The sequence below is a fragment of the Neopsephotus bourkii genome, unplaced genomic scaffold (assembly GCF_033783945.1).
Source record: "Neopsephotus bourkii isolate Nb327-2 ecotype Australia unplaced genomic scaffold, CSIRO-AGI_Nbou_v1 NB_196, whole genome shotgun sequence".
Lineage (NCBI taxonomy): Eukaryota > Metazoa > Chordata > Aves > Psittaciformes > Psittacidae > Neopsephotus > Neopsephotus bourkii.
Window position 1 is genome coordinate 17,788,729 of NW_026900709.1, and position 22,688 is coordinate 17,811,416.

The 22,688-nt window shown below is 38.6% G+C and overlaps 1 protein-coding gene across 6 annotated transcripts in view; it reads left to right on the forward strand.

Moving 5' to 3' along the window:
* Positions 1–22,688, forward strand: part of ADK (adenosine kinase) — a 296,049-nt gene that overhangs the window by 116,971 nt on the left and 156,390 nt on the right. The gene's annotated exons all lie outside the window — the stretch shown is intronic.

A 22,688-nucleotide genomic window follows, 5' to 3' on the forward strand; every position in this document is an offset into this window, starting at 1 on the left:
TTATTTAAAATTAGACTTTTGTGTTATCATAATATCCAAAAAGCCACTCTTCAGCACCAAGTCAATTGGACATTCATGTACATTTAACTGAACACTTTCAACCACATCACAATCCCACTATAGTAAAAAGTATATCAGTGTGAAAATAATACTGCTCCTGTGTCTTAGCGGACTGCTGACCTCGATGCATTATTTTTGTCATTCTTTGCAGTATTGCAGTTACAGTAGTAGTATATTTTATTTTGATCTTTCTAATGAATCATACAACACCTTTTGGAAAATGGAGTGCTGGAATACTTCCATCTAGAAGTCTTTGCCAAATGTAGTATTATTATTATAAAGTAGGTGTAACTTCCTTTGCCAATCATATTAGCTATGATAGCAGAATGGAATGCCAAGTACTGGCAGCTGTTTGTTCTTTTATTCACTGTCTTTGATATCTCTTGCTTAGTCATTAGTACTTCCACAAACATTTAGCAGGTTAATGTGTCAGCTACATATCAGCTATAAAAGTATTTTTGGCAGTGTTTCAAAGAAACTTTTCTTTTGTAGCTGAAAGAATCTAGTCTTCTATTCAGTGTTTTAAAAATAACTTGAGTTTAGATTATACAAACTGTAGCTGTAAAATTGAACATGGTTATCACAGTATTTATGAAGTATTTAAAAATGTATTAGGTTTAATTTATTCTGAAAACTGAAATTCAAGAAATCTGAAGCCACAGTTTTTCACCCTCTATATAACTGGTAAGAGCTCCAGCCACACCACCCAAGTTGCAGAAGACAAAGGCAGGGACTGGGAGAATGAAGAACTGCCTGCTGTAGTACAAGATCAGATTTGAGATCATCTAAGGAACCTGAAGGTGCACAAGTCCATGGGACCTGGTGAGATGCATCCTGTGGGTTCTGAGAGAATATGCTACGCTGCTATCAGTCATGTGTTTAAAGTCATGCCAGTCGGGGAAGTCCCCATTAATGAGAAAAGGGGAATGTAACCATCATTTTTTTAAAAGGGAAAAAAGGAAAACCTAGAGAACTATAGGCCAGTCAGTCTTGCCTCAGTACCTGGCAGGACTATGGAGCAGGTCCTCCTGGAAATTACGGTAAGGCACGTGGAAACTAAGGTGCTGATTGGTGACAGACAACATGACTTCACTAAGGGCAAATTGTGCCTGACAAATTTGGTGGCCTTCTACAATGGGGCCATGGCACTGGTGTATAAGGGAAGAGCAACTGACATAACCTCCCTGGACTTGTGCAAAGCATTTGACACATGACATCCTTGTCTCTAAACTGGCGAGACATCAATTTGATGGATTGACCACTTGGCAGATAAGGAATTGGCTGGAAGGTTGCACTTAGAATTCTGGTCAGTAGTTCAATGTTTGAGTAGAGACTGGTGACGAGTGGCATTCCTCAGGGGTCAATATTGGGACTGGCGCTGTTTAACATCTTTGTTAATGACATGGACAGTGGGATTGAGTGCGCGCTCAGCAAGTTTGCTGATGACATTAACTTGTGTGGTGCAGTCTATGCACTGGAGGGAAGGGATCCATCCAGAGGGACCTTGACACGCTTGTGAGGTGGGCTGATGCCGACCTTATGAAGTTTAAACAAGCCAAGTGCAAGGTCCTGCACATGGATTGGGGCAATCCCAGGCACAGCTACAGGTTGGATGGAGAAGAGATTCAGAGCAGCCCTGAGGAGAAGGACCTGGGGATGTTGGTAGATGAAGAACTAAGCATGAGCCAGCAGTGTTGCACTCACATCTCAGAAAGCCAACCATATGCTGGGCTGCATCAAAAGGAATGTGATTTACGGATTGAGGGAGATGGTTCTCCTTCTCTACTACACTCTTGTGAGCCCCCACCTGCGGTACTGCATCCAGCTTTGGGGCCCTGAACACAAGAGGCACGTGGACCTGCTTGAATGAGTCCAGAGGACAGCCATGAGGGTGCTCAGAAGGCTGGAGCACCTCTTCTATGAAGACAGGCTGAAGAAGAGAAGGCTGTGTGGAGACCTTATAACAGTCTTCCAGTACCTAAAGGGGGCCTATGAGAAATCTGGAGAGGGTCTTTTTGACAAGGGCATGTAGAGATAGGACAAAGGGGAATGTCATTAAACTGACAAAGGGAGATTTAGATTAGGTATTAGGAAGAAATTCTTCACGGTAAGTGTAGTGAAGACACGAACAGGTTACCCAGAGAAGTTACGAGTGCTCTGTCCCTGAAAGTGTTCAAGTCCAGGTTGGACAGTACTTTGAGCAACCTGGTGTAGTGGAGGGTGTCCCTGCTAAGGTCCCTTCCAACCCAAACCATCCTGACTCTAGGATCTTTTCACTTGCCTGCAGACTCTATACTGTGTATCTAAGAGAGTTTATTGGCACTGTGATAAACATGCATAACTCCCATTAATGTTAATGGGAGTTACAATTGAATAGCAAGAGAAGAAAAACTTAGTGCAGTAAAGGAATTAATTGAGCTGTGTTTGGTTCAGTGATTACTGAAATGTGATTATTAGACTAAAGGCAAAAAAAGTATTTGATATACTAGTTTCCTTTGTACTGCACAGAAATCTATTGATTTACCAAGGCAGAGATCAGTTAATTTTTGGATACTTGCTGTACGATTACGGTGAATGTATAGCATAACAAAAAAGCAAGATTTCATACAGACTGTGGTATGTAAGAGGAGTGTATTTTATTTGTGCAATTAAGTAAGGTAAAATGAGAGCTTTACTGAAGTCTGTTTATAAAGAAAAATCTGACTTGTTTCTGCCAGTCCGTTTCACATCTAACATGATTATGGTAACCTCATGAAGGATTACTCACTGAAATAGCTTGAGAACTTGAAGAGAACCACTGAGTTGCGTATTCAAACCCCTTCTGCTGCTCCATTTGATGTTAATAGTGTTGAGTTCATTTTTTCTGTCCTCTGTATGTTGAGTCAGGTAGTTAGTGTAGATGGAATTCTGGAGTCTCCTACGTATTTTGGTTGTTCTGAAAATGTTGTAACCTCCTCTTCTTTCCAACATGCATCTCTCTTGAGTGCACTGAAAAAAATGGGCTTGTAGGTAGATGGTTTAAAAAAAATATTTATATATATATATATATATATGACACCTTTATATATACACCTTTTCATATAGATATAACACCTTACGATTTGTGCAGAAGACTGCTGATAACTGGAACTCTGGCTAGCATGAATGAAAAAGATAATACTGGTTGCATAGATAGAATTTATTGCTTGCTTTAGCTGGATATCATTTTAGCCAATTTTGAGTAAGCAGAATCTTTTTTTCTTTTTGGTACGACACAGTACAGTGAAGTAAATGTTGAAGTGGTTTATTATCTAGCATCTTTTCTGAACCAAATTTTAGGCTTTCACTGGATTTCAGTACAAAATATACAAATGGAAAAATGCTCATCAACGTTCACCTTTTATTTAAATTTCTAGGGCTTTGCTGAAGACAATGATTTTAGGTATTTTGATGGAAGCAGCAAGGTTTTATTGTGCATACCTAGGAACAATTTCCTGTGATTGATTGAACAAATTTTATCCATGTACTAGTAACAATAGCTAGGTTTTCTTCCAGGTACATTTGTTTCATTCCTGCGGTTCAAGGAGACCTTGTCTTGGAATAATAGGTTGTTCAAGGGAGAAAAAATTGTGATTGCTTTCAAAGTAGCTACAGTGGGATGTTTTGGGGTGATGTACTCTCCCAGACAGAAAAGTAGAATTTTTACTGAAGAAATCAAATAAGTGAATGTTGTCTTTTGGTGACATGTGAGAAAAAAATGTACTCTCCTGCCATAAAGACTTTGTCGTACAATAGCTGTATATTAGAATAGTGAAGGTACATCCTGAGATGTATTTAAGCCAGTGAAGTGACAAAATAAAATATGCTCAGTAGTATGTGTAGTGTAGTTATAATAGCTTCCTTATTTTTAAGATAGCTTACACCTTACCAAAGCACTGGATTTTTCTCTTAAGAGAAATTTCATTTTGCAGCATTTAACTCTGAATTACATAAATTGGCTGATTTCAACATACCTGATAATGTCATTAATACTCATTAAGTGGGACCCATCATTGTACACTGCCAATTCTCAGAAATCATTGCTGTCCTGTAGAATACTGCTAATTGTAAGCTTGGTATGTACAAACTGGTAGTGGTGTGATTGACAGGTTAGTAACAATTTTAAAAGGTTTTTGTGTTTGTTTTTTGGTGGGTTTTTTTTTGCAGTTTGGGGTTTTTTTAAGCATTTGATGAATAAGCTTAGAATTCTGTATCAGTGTTGTGGTTTTTTTATTGTTGTAGAGGTTTTTTTGGGGGGAGAAGGAAAATGTTGTAACACCTGAGTTTCCTACGTGTGAGATTTCTGGTGAGGTCAGGGTAAAAAGGATTTTTACAGCTTCCTACATTAGTATCTTCTCACTGTGAAGCCTACAGAACTGTAGAGTTGTTGTCTTTTAAAAACCTCATTCTGAAACAGTCCAAGATACCTTTTTTGATGTATTTCTAGCTCTCCTTTTTTAACATTACTATCTTCTATTCAGAATTTAGGAAAGTAGATAGAGTTCCTTGACTTGAGAATGCTACTTTTCCCTTATAGCGAAGGAAAATTTTCTCAAGAAAAGTTGACATGGTTCTATTATGTCATATTTAATTGCAGGAATGAGTGTAACATCCTTGTTTTCTTACATTTGTTAGCATAAATTTTCCAAAATGCTCTAAAATTTCCAAACATGGACAGTGGGATTGAGTGCTCCCTCAGCAAGTTTGCCGATGACACCAAGCTGTGTGGTTTGGTTGATATGCTGGAGGGAAGGAATGCCATCCAGAGGGACCTTGACATGCCTGTGAGGTGGGCTGATGCCAACCTCATGAAGTTTAACCATGCCAAGTGCATGGTCCTACACCTGGGTAGGAGCAGTCCCAGGCACAGCTACAGGTTGGACAGAGAAGAGATTCAGAGCAGCCCTATGGAGAAGGACTTGGGGGGTGTTGGTCGATGAGAAAATGAACATGAGCCAGCAGTGTGCGCTTGCAGCCCAGAAAGCCAACCATATCCTGGGCTGCATCAAAAGGAGAGTGACCAGCAGGTCGAAGGAGGTGATCCTGCCCCTTTATTCTGCTCTTGTGACACCTCACTTCGAGTATTGTGTGCAGTTCTGGTGTCCTCAACATAAAAAGGACATGGAACTGTTGGAACAAGTCCAGAGGAGGGCCACAAGGATGATCAGGGGACTGGAGCACCTTTTGTATGAAGACAGCTTGAGAAAGCTGGGGCTGTTCAGCCTGGAGAAGAGAAGGCTGCGTGGAGACCTCATAGCAGACTTCCAGTATCTGAAGGGGGCCTACAAGGATGCTGGGGAGGGACTCTTCATTAGGGACTGTAGTGATAGGACAAAGGGTAACAGGTTCAAACTTAAACAGGGGACATTTAGATTGGATATAAGGAAGAAGTTCTTTCCTGTGAGGGTGGTGAGGCACTGGAATGGGTTGCCCAGGGAGGTTGTGAATGCTTCATCCCTGGCAGTGTTCAAGGCCAGGTTGGACAGAGCCTTGGGTGACATGGTTTAGAGCAAGGTGTCCTTGCCCATGGCGGAGGGGGGGGTTGGAACTGGATGATCTTAAGGTCCTTTCCAACCCTAACTGTTCTATGATTGTAAATACCGGGTTAGACTGGGATTTTAACAAATCTGTTTTTGCAAAGTATTTCTTTTGGCTTGTATATACAAAGCTTTAGAAGGAGGTATGCTGGTGCCTGTGGCTCAGCTGCAGAAGGAACTCATCAAAATCATTGCTGCTAAAGGGTAAATGTTTAGTGTCATTAAATCTGAAGGAATCTTCACACTGGTCATTTATTTCTCCTCTTTGAGGGAGCAACCTAGTGAATTTATAAATCTGAATTTAGACACACGAGGCATAACACACTGGTCTGTTAACAAAGGTTAGCTGTAAGCTGGTAATACTAGTTTCCTTTTTAAGTTCCAAATTTTTTTGGGGTGGTAGTGAAATAGAAACAGCTACTGAAGATGTCAACTTGAAGTAACTGAATTTGCGTTCGTTTCTAACTTACCCTTTGAAGGAGGCTATTGCTTAGTATTTCCTTTGTGTTTGTTTTTGGTATTTAAGTGATCTAACAGTAATCTTAAACTTGTTAAGTGCCCCAGAGAAATAGAACAAGGAAAGAAAATTGCAGTCTGCTATATGGAATCTGTGGATGTGCACATCCACAAGAAAAAGAGAAAGATGTGCACATCCATAAGAGAAAACTGGAGAGGTCTGAAAACGAAGAATCCTCATTACCATTGTTGTGTTTCATCAGTAGAAGTATTAGGCTTATTAGGCTAGATGTAAACGTTGTAAATATTTGTCAGTATCTCTGAGAAGTTTATGGTCATGGTCTTGCTCCTCTGAAACTTATTTCAATGGGAAACCTAGAGCATATAACACATTTCAGCCTCACAAAAATCAGTCTGTCCTTGTGTGGCAGCTATGTTTGTTTTCTGGAAAATAATAGCAAAAGTAAAAATGGCAAAAGAAATGGTAAATAAAAAAATATAAAGATTAGAAGCAGTGGCAGTGATGGTAACTAGCCCCCAGCCAGCTGATGTGATAAAGTGGCAGTACATGATCTATAACTTCTTCCTAGAGATGTGGTGCAGTGGCAGTACATGATCTGTATCTTCTCCCTAGAGAGTAAGACCCTAGGGAGAGAACCCATGCTGGCCTTCTCTTATCATGTAGCCACAGGGCAATTCCTATACGTTGATAAGTTCTACAAGAAAGTGTGAATATGGGAATATATGTGTTATAAGCTTGCATATCTACAAAGGCAGCCTGCTCATCCTGGACACTGGTGCTACTAGTGAGTAGTAGGCTGCTTCTAGCCTACAGTAACAATTTGTCCAGTACTGTTTTAGACTGTCTTAAAAATAAGAATAATCACATTGATATATTAATAAAAATATTAACAAACAAATAAACAACAAACTCCTCTCACTGGTTTCAATTTAAAATAAACAAATGGGTTAACATAGAAAATCTCTACAGCATTTTCCAGGATGTGGGTTATGACATGTTAATAAAGGGATGAATGTTTTCAGCATTGTTAAAATAATGGGTCTGCAGAAATAATTTTTAACACCTGAAAGTTCTAACTTAATTTCAGCGTGCTCTTTTTAATATTAAATTCCTTTGGTTTTACAGAACTTATTTTTGTACCTAAACTATAAAAAAGAAATGTGTTTGCATTTTCTTCAGGATAAAAATTGGTGATGTTGGTTTTAAAATCGTGTGCGTAGGCAGTACTTTCGTAACAGTGTTTAACATTGACCTGGTCTGTTCCATTTCAAATTACTTTACACTTACTGAAAAAATGAGTGTCCTCACAGCCTGCTAATAGAGCAGTGTATTTGTATTCTGAGGACTTAGTCTTGAATAGTCATATACTGTGTATAACAACTAACAACAGAATTAATAGGACCAAATTCTCTTTTAATCTGTACTGATATAATCCCACTGATATTAGTCAGGTTCCATCAATATAAGTATGAGCAGAAAATTGGCTTTCAGTTTAAAAGTATCTGAAATGCTTAGGAATTTGTTCAAGAACATTAAAAATAAGGACTAATGAGTTAACCTCATATAATTGCTTGCTAGCTTCTGTGTGAAGAGAAATGGTGCTATACCACTTACAACTGGTGGTTTAATATTGATACTTGTCTTTATCTTTCAGTAGATTTATTGACAAATTCTCCTCTTAAGGAAGTTCAGATAAATTTTTTTGTTGTTGCTTCAGATGTTCTAATGCATTAGCATTTTTTCGAGCATTTGCTGCCTGAAGCATACATTCAGTGCCTGAAGCTAGTTTACTGCTTGTTTTAAGTAGCATTTCCAAATCTTGCATGCTGTATTACAAATACAAATTTGCATTTGATGTCATTTTATCATCTTGACAGCCTCCTAATCTACTGTGTTCCTCTGCCTCTATAGAGAATAAATAGATGGAATTACAAGTTGTTATCCATGGGAAATCATGTAATGATGTAATTAACATTAGTAGAACAGCTAACAATAATGACAATATCCAAAAACTCCAGAAAGAATCCTTAAAATTGTGTTGCAGTTTTTATCTTTCTGAGAAGGAAAATATCCCAGAGTATTTATAGTTTGAAAACACTTTGTTTTAGTTTTCCTTAGATGCTAAGTTGCATGCATTTATACTTGTGCACTTCTAATACGATGGATTTTGTGCTGTACAGAAAATGATTATACAAAGTACCAAAGTAATAAGATGATCATTTTGGATGCAAATTAATTAGCAAACAGTCAGGTAGGGTTTCAGATTAAGTACGTGCTGTCTAATACATTGGATCTTCAGGGTTCACAATTAGCATATCCTGCTGACAGTGCAAGCAATATATGGGCTTGTTGGCTTGCATGATGCTGCTGAAAGCAGTAAGTGCCCCTGGGCAGAAAACAACAGAGATTGTTGAATTACATTATTGCTTAGACTGTTTTACATTACCTTCTATAAAGCATGCATTAAAATATTTCTTTGAAAGTAAATGGACTGTTATATATGCTCAGATGGAGATAATTTATGACAGATTTATTAAAAAGAGCAGCAGATAATTCTGGATATTTGGAATTGCCCATGAGGGAGGAAGAAAAAAAGGAATTTTATAACAATTGATAAAGTTGCTCTATTCTCAATGCATCAGCTGAAGATTTCTGTCTTATTTAATAGCACTGGCTGTCCTCTATCACACATACAGGCCCCAAGTGCATCGCACCAAATTTTGGCCACAAGATTTTCCACTCCTACTTTTTCCAACAATATTGGTTATGGTGCTAGTAGGAACAAAGGTCCTAGAGGATGTTTTGGAAAGCAGCTCTTTCTGGATATTTCTCTGATTCTTTTTTTTTTAACTTCGTGGGAGCTATTCCAACACTTTCATTTCAAAACTAAGTTGTGGATTGGCATTGCACCCATAGAGTACAATCTTCTTCAGCAGCAAGACTTCCATCAATAGTAAGCATTCCAAAATGCAGAGCAAAGTAAATGAGAAAATCCTAAATTTGTGAATTTAGATGATAGAAGAAAAGCACATTTTTCAGGGGTGCTCTTTTTGTCCACTTTTAAAGGATCTTTTTATCAGTAAGATCAATAAGAGTGGGCTGAAATAGCTGTCACTAATTTAAGTTTTTGTAAGGGTCACATGTGGTCATTTAGTGGTTTAAGGTATTTGAGTGATTTGTCAGGCGGTTTACCTGATCTTCATCAACTCTGAATACAGAAGTAAGGTGCTTAGGGAGCTGTTCCTCTCAGGTGAATATTTTGGGATGGTGACTGAAAAGAAAACAGATTTTTAAAGCGAAGTGCTAAACCAAAACATTGTAGTTTGTTATTGTCGTGGTTTAACCCACAGCCAGACAGCTTGTTACCCACTCCCCCCCTTCTTGCCCTCCCCCTACTCCTGGAGGGACGGAGAGGAGAATCAAAAAGAAATGCAACTCCCACAGGTTGAGATAAGAACAGTTTAGTAACTCAGGTATAACACAAATCACTACTGCTACCACCAATAATAGTAATGATAAAAGAAATAACAAGGGAAGAGAATACAACACCCCATCACCAGGTGACCGATAACTTGCCCCCCCACAGCCCGATCAAGCACCGACTCATACCTCCTCCAACCCTGCAGTCCACCTAGCCCTTCCGGGTCCCTCCCAGTTCCATCCTGGGCATGACGTGCTGTGGTATGGAATACCTCTTTGGTCAGTTTGGGTCAGGTGTCCTGTCTCTGCTTCCTCCCGGCTTCCCCTCCTCCCTGGCAGAGCATGAGGCCCACAAAGTCCTTGGCCAAACCAAAACATCATTGTTTTTCAGCTTTGTTCCCAGCTGAAAGTCAAAACACAGCACTGCACCAGCTACCAAGAAGGAGAAAAATGACTGCCACTGCTAAACCCAGGACATTATCCACCCCTTATTCCATACCATTCACGTCATGCTCAGATCCCACATTTTCAATATACCATCACTCTTATCTAAGTGCACTCTCATCAGTGCATGGGCCAGTCCCTATAAAGCTGCTGAGTCCATCTGGTCCATAATGCCAGGCTCCATCTCTTGTAACAGTCTTTCAGAGCAGGAGAGGCTGTGTGCAGTGTTCACACACATGAATAACCTGGGCAGTAGTGTCCATTGTTAGGTCCACCCCTTGATCATGAGTCCATCTCTATGTTGCATCTCTGCTCTGTTGGCCTTAAGGGTCATGGGCCCACCAGGTTCAAAATAATTCATTGTCCTTCCATCTCCAATGTTTCCAAAGCACTGGAGGGGCCCAGTGGACTAGATACTTGCCCATACTGTCCCACACACCCTGCCACTCATGGCTGTCCAGCCTCAGAGAAAATCTCTTGGTCCTCCCATATTGTTGTCTAACCCCAGACAAGACCCAAACCCGACTCTGCTTAAATTTTGGGATCAGACAAAATGGTGGTGGGTAAAACACACTCTGCATGTGTGCCAACATAGTGAACACCATCACAATCAGCAGGCAGGTCCCAAGGGTACCCAAACGCCATTCAAAACCAGAACTCTCAAGCAATGCTGCTGTACTTGTCACTGGGGCTGGTGTAGCTGCTGTGCTTGTCACTGGGGCTGGTGTAGCTGCTGTGTCACTGGGGCTGGTGTAGCTGCTGTGCTTGCCGGCTCTCCCACCACCAGCTTCTCTTTCCCTGAGTCCAGCTCTTCCTCCTCTGCCTTGCTGGGAAATGCTGCGGGGTCTCCTGCGTCCTCCTGGGGCTCGGCGGGTGGCTTCCGGGGAATGCTCTCGGCCGTCGCGGGGCTGGGCTCGGCCCAGGACAGTTATCCTTAGAGGAATTCCAGTTATATGTTCTGGATTTACCATGTTTGTAGAAAAAGCAGAAAGAAGCAGTACTCCATATTCTGTTTCATAAGTTGTTGGGTTTCAAAGTTTAACATTTTATTGTTGTACATGCTTTAATGCAGATGAGACATAGTTTTCTTTTTTGTTTTAAAGTCTTCAAGTGTTATTCTCTAAAGTATCTCCTGTACTGGGTGTTAATCCTTCACATAGATCTTAACTATTATAGTTTAATAGTGGTCAATACATACATTGTAGAAGATGATTTTGGGTAATTTTTAAACATTGAATATACGCACCTACTTGTGAGTACTCTTTTAGGTAAAAGAAAAAAGTAAGTTACCAATGAAAAGATAATATATACAGGGTCATACCAAGTGTGGATTTGATTTCATTTGCATCTGCATGAATTATGCACAACTCAGTGGATGTGGATAAACTTACAGCAGTGTAAAACTAGATTAATTGAGATCGCAATTGGGTCTGGGCTTTCCAGCTTCTCAGAGGAAACTGGAAAGGCAAATCATTAACTTCACAATATACCTCACTCAATATTAAATGGAGCAGATCTGTACATTTGTCAGTAACATATTAGCTCCTTAGCATTTTGTGTGTGTATTTGTTCTTTTTGTTAATTTTGATTTTAGATTAGAATTTGAAAACAGTATGTCCTCTGTGTGCAAAAAATAAGGAAGTTCATCAAGACCAATCCTGTGATTTCTTGAAGCCAAGAATGATAAAGTTGACTCTCGTTTGGATGAAAACCAGAGTTCTAGTAAGTGTAAGGTTTCCCTTGCCTTCCACTCCAGCCAAATTAGGTCTCCCAGTTAATGCTGAGGCTGAGCTGATCATGGGAGTCAAGTGTTGAGTGTCTTAGCTATGATTGAATTCAGGAAAAAACAAATTTAAGAGAGATTTGCAGTTCCCTGTCAGAAGTACGTAAGAGTTGGCCACTAAATTATTTGTTCTGTGAAAATTATTTGGACTCACTAGAGCACTTGAGCCAACAAACGCAGGTAGTGCCAAGTGCTGCTTTCAACTGCACATAATTGTATGTGACTTCTGTCATACTTTTGTTATAACAAAAATAAGTTTAAAATCATTATAAATATTAAAATTACTGTGAAAGGAGTACATCAGTTTAAAGGTAATCTAAAGTTGTAATAAATAATTGTGATTTACTATTTAGCTTGATATCTTGGGAATTAGAATGGAGTATCTTTACAGTTTCTGGCAAATTATTTTGACAAAGGTATTGCTTGTCCCACCACAGCAAATCTAGTGGTATGGATTAAACTGGAAAGGGGAGGAGTGATTCTTGTGAACTGGATCAAATAGAGTACAGTATTTATATGCTTAGGCAGTGGAGAAATAGGAGAAATAAGGCTGTTGCCGTTCAGGTATTGGTCAACAGAATAAAAGCCATCTATTTACATGAGTGGATGTCATTACCTTCTGTGGAGGAACAGCATGCCATCTCTCCTGTAAGTGGTTAGCAAAAGCATCTGACATAATGGCTTGAAGAAATTCTCTGCACTGGGCTACAAAATTTCTACCCCAGAAGTCCTGGAGACGAGAAAGGAGCTGGAGCCGTGCAGCATGCAGTGTGCCTGGTGCAGTGCCTTGCTTCCTGCCCATGCACGGCTGGTGCATCCAGAGGCTGGTGTTTGCATGGGCAGTCCCATGAAGAGCCTGACTGTATCTGGCTTTCCATTGGTGAACAGGGCAATTCCAGGGTACATGCTCAGGGCCTGACGACTGTGGGACTCCCCTGTTGACAACTGTTCAACCTCCTCTGCAAATAAACTAACCAAAAGGAGTTTACATGCAACAGATATTTTCCCAGACTTCTTGATGCCAGTAAGCAAGAAACAATATGAAATAAGTATTTCTTGTACACTTGATATTCTGCATTGATTTTATATATGGTTGGTACTGGAATAAGAAGCAGAAAGGTAATTTAGAAATGTGCAAATACATTTATTTTATCTGAACATTCTCTTACTCCTTTCTGAATAGTTAAAGCTAAGGCACCAATGTTTGTACACAAAGCAATAAACATAATAATGGATTTGTTTCAGTAACGTATGATTTTGAGGAAGTGAGTACTTCCTGTTGGGAATATTATGGCTTTTATTAATTTGTGAGAACATGTATGAGTTCCTCTCCAAATCATGGTTCACATGCACACTGTGCATCTAGTATTCCCCTGGAAAATCTCAGCCTGAAATGTGTGCTACCACTAAATGTGGTTAGAAGTAGCACATGAGGAATCCAGAGACAGGCTTTTCTGAGACTTGCTTTTTCAAGGTAGTTATTTTTCAGTTGGTTCACATTTTTCTTCTTTAGAAGAGGAATCATTCCTAAATAATATTGAACCTTGAAGATGGGCATTTCCAGGTGGAACTGTGGATGGACTACATGGGGTAACACTTGGGAGAGGCCAATCCTGAAATATTGATTCCTAATAGGGTCAATTCAAAACCTAATACCACCTTTTCAGAGTTTTATCTGGGCCACTCAGAGGGCTCCTGGTCTAGTTAGAGAAAGCCTTGAAGATAGAGGCACCAGATTTTTTTTTTTTTTAATTATTATTATTTTAAATTAATTTCTGTCCTCCTAATCTCTTCTGGAGAAACTTCTTTATTAACTCTGGAAGAAACAAACTTCCTACCAGCCTAGATGGAATGCTCCACCATAATACTATAACCTTTGCTGTACACATACAATAAAGTTTAGGCTAAATTTACACCCTTTGCAACTGGGTGGGGTTGTTGTGTGCTTCTTTGAAAAAAAAAGATTGCAATTTGATAGTGCTAATCCCATCAGTTCTGAACACTTTTGGAGCTCCTGGAATATTTCCTCCTTTGCATTCATATCAAAAAACCAGTTAGAATCTGGCTAACCATTTCTATACCACTGTTGTTAGTGCTAAGTGACAGCTACTTAGTTGCTTTCCTGACTTGATTGTCTGCCTTTGTGGCATGGTGTGACAGGCTCTTATTTAGGCTCATGTTTACCACCTGTAAATATGCTGTTACCTGTAAGCCATATCTTGATATTTATATGAAACCCATCAGTTTCTAGTGGACAATTTTGATTATTTTTTTTTTTTATACTTAATTTAGGTTGTGCATCGCATTCCTTCAGAACAATGAGGTGCTACTGAATAGATGCCATAGTGCTGAAAACTAGTGCACCCTCCAGAAAAGCCCAGGCATCTTCAGTGGCATCTCAGAAGGATGTCTCTGTTCAAGCATTTTGTAGATTTTCCTACATGGAAATTAGCTACCTTCTCCCTTCCCTGCTCACCTCTCTGTTATATCTTTGGTGCAGTATCCAGGCACAATTCTTATTTATATTGAAGAACTTCAGGGCCAGTGTCTTCCTACAACTGCTAGATAAACCTTTAAGGTTCAGATACTACTTGGAGTGAGATAGTGTGGGAATGAGTTGTGGAAATCAACCATTAACTGAATAAAAATGAAGGTTATTTAATAGCAACTTAATATTCTTTGAAATGTACTTTCTGTAGGTATGTTTACAACTAGCCCTCTGTTATCTTTTGACCGAAAAGATTGGGGTTTAGAAATGAAAGGGTGAAGTACATTTCACATTATCCACTACTTGTTGCTGTGGCAACATAGATGCATAATTTTAAAGGCAAGCATTTCTCAGCATTTAACATTTTGTGTCTTTCTGTTTCAGATTGAAAAAGAGGGTTGTGATTCATCAAATTCTCATAATTATCACATGTTCACTTGAAATATAATGTGTGTTGTATGTTACGTTTGTAAAATATATCATTTATAAATTATTAAAAAGGGTGATATCTAATTGCTTGGGAGTGCCTCATAAATGAAGGGGTTGCTATTAAAAAAAAATAAAATCTGTGTTACTAGAGCTTTGGTAAATAATTTAATGCACTGGGAATTCTTGACAACAGATAGATGAAGACCTGCCACTTCAAAAACTCCCTTGCCTTAACTGCTTTCTAACTCTAGTAGTCAAAAGCTGTTAAGCTTTAAGTGTTCTGTCATATTTGTGGGCTTTTATAACAAAGAGCAGAGCAGACAGCAGTGATGATGAAAAACGATGGTAGATAGACTTAAAATACTATAAAGCATAGATACAATTGTATATAATGCCTGGAATTGAAACCTTTTTGAATGAAATGATCAGCCATATGTGCAACCCTTATGGACCCTGTAAGAAGAAGAGAAGAAATGTACCCTATTGCTAACTGTGCATGAAATTGCAGTGTTAGAAGATATTGACCAGATGTTTCAATCTCAACAAATAGCTTGTTATGTGACTGAGTGAAAATCTCTCTGCTGCTTTGATCACATACACCTTAAAGGAAGAAGTAATTTAATAGAGGCTGTCAAAGTTCATCATTGTCAATAAACTTTGACTTGACCTTTGCCATCTGTTTTTGATACTGTTGCTGATAGAAGCTGATAGGCAGCTGTTTACAGTTTGTGCTTTATGAATTCTGTGCTGCCAGACAATGAAAGAAGTCTCTTCACTTGTGGATTTTTTGCTGTCATTCTGAGTGTGGGTGTATTCATTGAGACTGCACATCATCTAGCAGGGGAGTGAGAGTGACATATGCGTGCATTCTGAAAAGGAAGATTTGTTTTAAGGTTATAAATATGCAAAATCATGTGCAAAATATCCTAAAATGTCACTTTGCAACAACATCAACTTCACTTATAGGCTAGTACTTAAATACATACACAGTGTTTTACGCTAGCGAATTTTAAAGCATTTTTTAAATGCTTATCAGTCTTCCCTGTACCTCCATGAAGTGAATGCTAATTCTTCACCAGTAGAGCAGGCTGAGGCATGGTTAACAGTACTGTACAGTTGCATAATGAGGCTGTCTTACTGTACCCAAGTATAATGTTCCATTTTTATGTTGTTAATATGCTTCTGTTAACAGCTTAACACCACAACTTCTAGCCACAGAGTAAGACTTTATATCATACTTTATTTGTTCCTTTGCCATGTTTCACAGCGCAGTGTTCAACAATGAAGTTAGTATCTTTGAGTTCTTTTACTAAGAAAGATACTCTTTAACCTTACCTCATACACAGCTTTGTAATATTAACAAGTTTCTTAAGAATCAGTTGTTTATACTGAAACAGTGGCAGAAAAGTTCCATATAGACCTGGAATTCTTGCCATGGTGATACCCTTCATGTATCTGTCAGAGTGATGGAAGAACTGGCATGACCAGCCCTGTTTTGTAAAGATATCATCTTTTACTTGACTCTGAGAAGGGACCGTATTAACATTGTGGAATGGGAAAGGGAGTGACACATCAGATCAAACAACAAGAATGTGGTTGGTGTCTCAGGTTCTGTCCTTCAAATAGGGAACAGACACAAGGCCAGCTGCAGTGTTAGTTATGGACCTTGCAAGGTCTTGGCAGGAGATATTCTGTCTTTGGCCTCAGATAACATATGTTGAACTTCAGAAGAGAGGCTACAGCACTTCAAGTATTTGAGGCAGAACTGTAGCATTATAAATACGGGATAAGGGGGTAATGAAGCAAGGAATATTGGTACCTAGACAGGCCAATACTTAAGGGGTGCAATAAAAGAGAAAGCTTTGGGCCACGTTTCAGCATTGAACTATGTTTACTACATATTTAATTACAGAAAATGTGCTTGTGCTGCTTTGTACAGCAAAGAGCTTACAAGCTACACTAAAAAATAAAATAGTGAACAAGCAGGTGAGGAGCAAAGGAATAGTAAATGGAATACCAAAGAATAGCAGTACAGAAAATAGTTACTTGGATTATAGATTTTGTTAAGAGCCAGTTTATTAGCTTTATATTTTTAAATGCAGATGTGAAATGTACTAGGTGATTAACATTTTGGTAGACATGTTAGCTTGAAAAGCTATAGTGAAATCAAATTATGGTGCCACACTAAAGCTAATAGATATTCCTGTGCAGAGATTTGGATAGTACATGTTGAACCAAATCTTGATAACATTTAGATATTGGTCTCACTGCAAGGCTTTAGCTAGTCTTTTCCTTTAAAAAATGTTACCATTTTTATCTCATTTGACTGGAAGTTGCTTGAGGGTGTTGTCATGCATTTTAGCAATATCACTTCCTCATGCAAGATTTGGCAGCTTCAACTAATGATGGAAGAATTACTGTACAGGACATGAGGCTCCTTTTTGCAAAGCTGCTTTTGTCAAATTAAGCTTATTTTTTCCTTCTCCATGTGTTTTCTTATATGGCCATTATGTGATAATAGCTGTTGCAACTTTAAATGTTGATCAGTGAAAAACAGAAAGAAAAATAGATTCCAAAGGTGTTGGAACAAATCTAATATCGCTCTTCCAGGATCTTGATGCTGTCTTCTCATGACAGCGATTCTGGTGTGTGTATACTGGATCTGCTTGGGATGGAGTTAATTTTCTTCATAGCGTATATGGTGCTGTGTTTTAGACTTGTTACCAAAACAGTATTGTTTGACATTGCAATGTTTTGTTTAATAGTACTTGCACAGCATCAAGCCCTTCTCTGTTCTTTCACTTTGCTGCCGCAGAAGGTAGGCTGCTGGGGTGGGAAAGAGGTCGGGAAGAGATACAGCAAGGACAGCTGACCCCAGCTGACCAAAGAGGTAGTTAAGGCCATATGGAGTGTGGTCAGCAATAAAACTGTTGGGGGCAGGGAGCGAGGGGCAGTTTTTTCAGGGTAACCATGGCTCGGACACTGGATGGACATTAGTCTGATGGTGGGAGGTGGTGAATGATTTTATGTGAATGATCGTTTTACATCATTTACATCATTACTTTGCATCATTTCATCTTTACCCATGTGTGCGTATTTTTCTTACTGTTGTGCTTCCAGTTCTCTCTTCCATCCCTCCAGGAGAGAGGAATTAGAGTGACTGGGTGGGGACATAGCTCCCGGCTGTGGTTAATTCACCACAGTAGGGAATTTAAATGATATAGTATGTGTAATGGTAACAGAATATTGCATTCAGTTTGTTCTTGAGGTGTGTATCACATCATTCACAAGGAATAAGTGAGCTCACTTGGAACAGAGACACTAATGTTTTCTTTTTAGGATTGTTTTGCATATTGTCAGGGGTTTGTTTTTTCATATTATCATGATTTAGTTTTTTCATCTTACTTTTCCTCACTTTCTCTCATAAGACAAGTTGTAATTTATTTTATTTTAGCACCTAAAATATTCCTAAAGATATCCATAAGAACTTTTTAATGGACTGGGTTTGTAATTGGTGATGGGACATGTCCTAGGTAGGGGTAAAACAGACTGGTGAAGCCTTCTGAAAAGTGTATAGGCTTGTTCTAAAATTCAGAATATAAAAATAAGAGATACTCCAAATAGCACTGTATAAAAAGAAGCCATTTCTGTTCTGATTTACTAGAAGGAATGCTTCATGAGTAATTGCTAACATTGTTTAGATTTTAGCAAGCATGTTAAGTCTTAGCTAATTTTAGGTCTTTGGAGTCCTTTCCTCTGTGAGCTACAATTTAAAATAAGATCAGATTTGACAGATCATGCAGAGAAGAGTCCAGCTTCAAATAACACACTTCAGATGCACTTCAGATGTCTGTATTCAGTGTTAATGAGTTTTGAAGATCCTTCACTGTGAAGGGGCATAATGCTTCCTGTTGTGTTGTCAGTTCCTAGGCATTTTGGATTCAAGTCTGCAGCTGAAAACTTCTATGCGCAGAAGGTATGTCAGCCTAAGCAAAGCTTTGTATGCTTTGGTTTTGTTAGTTTAAGACAACTGACAGATGTGGAAATTCACTACTGGCTGCAGCTTTTAAAAAAAAATTCAGGAGCTAGGGTTTTGGATAGAGAACAATGTGGGAATGGTAGCAAGTGTCTTTGTCAGCCGCCTTGTTCCGATTATCAGTGTTGTCCAGTTAACACATGGAGTTGAAGTAAAATGAAATAACTTCTGAAAGATCTTTGTTTTAGTCAGAGGGCTATAAAGCTGTCTTAAGCTTCATCAGTATGATGTTTCTTTTTAAGTCTTATAGGATTGTCTGCTGAGACCCAGCAGTAGCAAACCTTTCTTTTGCAAGGCGAGTATCTTGGAAATAGAAAGGTAAATTGTATCATCTTTTTAGCTTTGCTGCTTTTTGCCTTTCTACCAGAGGTTTCCTCTACAGTGAGCTTTGCAAGAACAGCAAATAAAAGCTTTGAATGCAGATAAAATATTGTGATATGGGATACTGGACTCTGCCGCAGTGACAGAAGCATGGCATTCTCCAGCTAAATAGGATAAGTTTAGGAAGCAGAAATCAGTGAAGTCTGGTCTCTCCCTTTCTCTTTTTAATTCATTATGACCACTGATTTTCTTTCACATAGTATGAAGGAGCATTTTTTTTACTTTTTGGGTGTAAGGGACCATTCAGGTAACTCTGTCATCTCATCTTGGATATCGTTCTCAAAAGGCAGCATTGAGTAGACAATCAAAGTCAAGTCCCTTCTATGTTGGAAGAAGTGCTTCTGGAAGTGCTTCCATAACTCAGAGGAAAGGTTGCTTCCAGAGCCATTTTCTAATCAGACAAAACTAGGAAATGGAAATAGGTGTACCACATCTTCAGTTCTGAGGATGTAGAAGACAGAGCTCACTCCAAGCAGACTCACAAAGTCGCAATTCCGTCTTCAGAAGTTTTACTTGTTACCAAGTTTTCTTGGCATCTCAACATCTTACAAGAAAAGGTGATGCTGTACTCTGCAATTGCCACCCACTTCCTGGAGCACCAAGGTACTTACACTTCTCTGATAGCTAAAGCATGCAGAAAAGTTCACCCTGTTAACTCTGATCATGAAAAAGCACTTGAACAGATACTCCTAACTACTGTAAGGCCAAGCTAGCCTCATGAAAATAAGGGGAGAAGCATTGTGTCACTCTAGTGTGTTCATGAGTGGCCATGGGGCTGGCCTCCTTTGGAAGTGCTGATAAGGAAGTGGTGATGAGGAATAACGTGCTTGTAGGGATAGTGTAATCTGATATTAGATTATGCTTATTTTGAAATCAGCCTAATTTTAGGATGGAGTTATGCTAAAGACAATAAATAAATAAGGTTAATATTTCCTTTTAATTTACCAAGGTGCATACAATGAAAATGTAAGGAAAATATAATCAGTTTAACTCAGGAGAACATCTGAAAGATATTCTATTTCCCATGCTCCTTCCTCTGTCACAGATGCTCATTCTAACTGAAAAGGTCAGGGCCTGTCCTTGCCTGTACCTGATGTCCAAGTTGTGTTGGCAGAAGAAAACTTTAGAATGAAGAAATACATTAGATTTCATAAACCGCTCTAGACTTTGTTGCCTTTGTGGTACGCTAGTCCTGAGGCTGTCTTGTTCCTTCATGGTAAGTTCCTATTTTTGACACTTCAGTCTTTGAGCCATTTACAGCCTCAAATTCTCTTGGGTGATGGTGAGGCTTCATGGTGTGGCCAGGTGCCAACCTCTCCTGGCCAGACTGTCAATACAGTTAGTTAATAGCTGCCTCACTGCCTAGCCAAACCCTAGATAATTAACTCATTATGCTAGTGCCTGCTGAGCTGGGTCATTTGTGTTTCTGTCTAGAGTCTCTTTCATTCAATTAAATCTTGTATTTCACATAAATCTATAAAATGAATTTGCAGTTTACATAACCATATACCTGACATTAATGTGTGCAGTTTGTTATTTGCCTTCATTTGATATTGGATATAATGCTGCATGACTATTTCATGATAAAAAATGTCTTGTGATGACTGACCCCCATTTCCATTTAGAGTGTTTTAGCCAAAGTGCTGGTGTATGTATGAAGTAGCCCATAGACACCTGTTTTTTCCGTATCAGGTTATTCAAAATTAAACTCCAATCCAGGGTCAAATGATAAAAAAGGGCTTCAGAGTCTACCTCAAAAATGTTATTTTGTCTCTTTTGGGTTTTCACATGTATGCAAAAAATGCCTGTTGTGACTCATTCCAGTAGCTGCAACTTCAGTGGTATACCACAGAGATATTTCTGTAGTTCAGTTTCAACAAGTTTGTAATATAATGCCTGGTTTTTGCCTTTACTAATATGTAGACTTTTAGCAGAGGAAAAAGAGGAGCAGTTTGGAGGAGTTCTGCAACTAGCAGCACCTCACCACCATTATGGTGGGAATATGTGGAGATAATTCCAAGAAGCTGGGACCCTCTGTGATGAGAGATCTTCCCAGAAACACTGCTGAATTAGATTTTCATCTTCCTCATTGCTGAACTTAGCTCACATGTTCAAATGAAAGGAATATCTATCTATATGGTGGGAGTATTCCCCCAACGCATATTACCTGTGTTTCAAATAATCATGCATATGATCAGAACCACTGCTTATGGAAGAAGTGATCTGCACACTGTACAGAGGTTCATCTCCAGAAACCCTAGATCATGACTTCTGAATCTCAGAAATAACTTTACTTACATTTGAAGTAAGGATTGTGACAGTTATATATGGTATGTATCATATCTGAATTCAAATTGAGCTGCTGCCAATAGCCAAAGCTGTGATACTTGAACAGAAATTCTTTTTTCAGAGATGTATGTGAAATATTACTTACTACTGCTCCAAATGTTGTCAGACTTTACACATAAAGAATGGAAAAGTTATGTCATTTGACAAAATATTGTAAGCCCAAGGTGCAGTTTGAAGTCTTACATTTTTTTTTCAAGAATTGTTAGTTTTTTATGCTTTCATAAATAGCCATCTCTATTAATTCTTGTTATTTGTGAAAGTAAGGCATGCTTTTCAACATGGGACACAAGGCTTCAGGTACTTCTGTTCTTATAGGTGTGGAAATTGATTCCATATTTTCTTACAGTAGGTCACAACATCTTCAGTCTTGTTAAATAATCTGTCCTACTTAACTGTATCGCCGAGTAGAAAAGATTACTGTTACTGAGATAGCCTAAAATAACACTGTGCAAATATGTATTATGTATGTGGAAATGTATGTAAAATACAAAGATATAGTAGATAATTTTCTCATTAGGGGCTTTCTTAATTTATATTAATTTACCGTGATATGGAATAGATTAGCACAGCACATGTAGTGCATTTCATGAATGAAATTGAATGCTGCTGCACTCTGACAACACAATCTTTTTCTTCATCCTTAAAATTCATTTATATTAAATTGCTACAGGAAAGAGGCCTTGCAACTTTTGTCCACCTTTGCCTTATTAAAGAAGACTTTTACATTACTAAAGCTGTGGGTTTGTGCTTTGGTTGTTTGGAGCTTTTTTGATATTTTGGTTTCCTCCTCTGGAGCTGGAAGTAATAAAGATGTGACTAAGCATGTATTTGCAACTTAGTCACTTGACCTTTCTACAACCCACAGCTACCACTAATGCTGCTTTGTAATGGAGACATTATCGTTTATTTAAATCTTGATTAGGAAACAATTATAAGTAGGGTTTTAGTGTAGCAGTAAATTGATGCAGCCTTTAATTCATACTATAGATTGAGTGGATAAGCTTTCTGACTGTAATTAGAGTGAATTATAATGACTTCAGTTGGTTGTCTTGCCACCAGCGGAGTGGGGCCTATGACTGTTTCTTCACATTTATTTCTTTAGTTCACTCTTGATTTTATATTGCTGTTAAATGCTGTTTTTTAAGTCCGTACAAAATGGAGTTACATTTACAGCTGAATGATACATATTTTGTATTAATAAACGAGGAGCTTTTGGAAATAACCTGGCACCTTAGCAACACTGTGCGGCTATGCTGTTTCTTCAC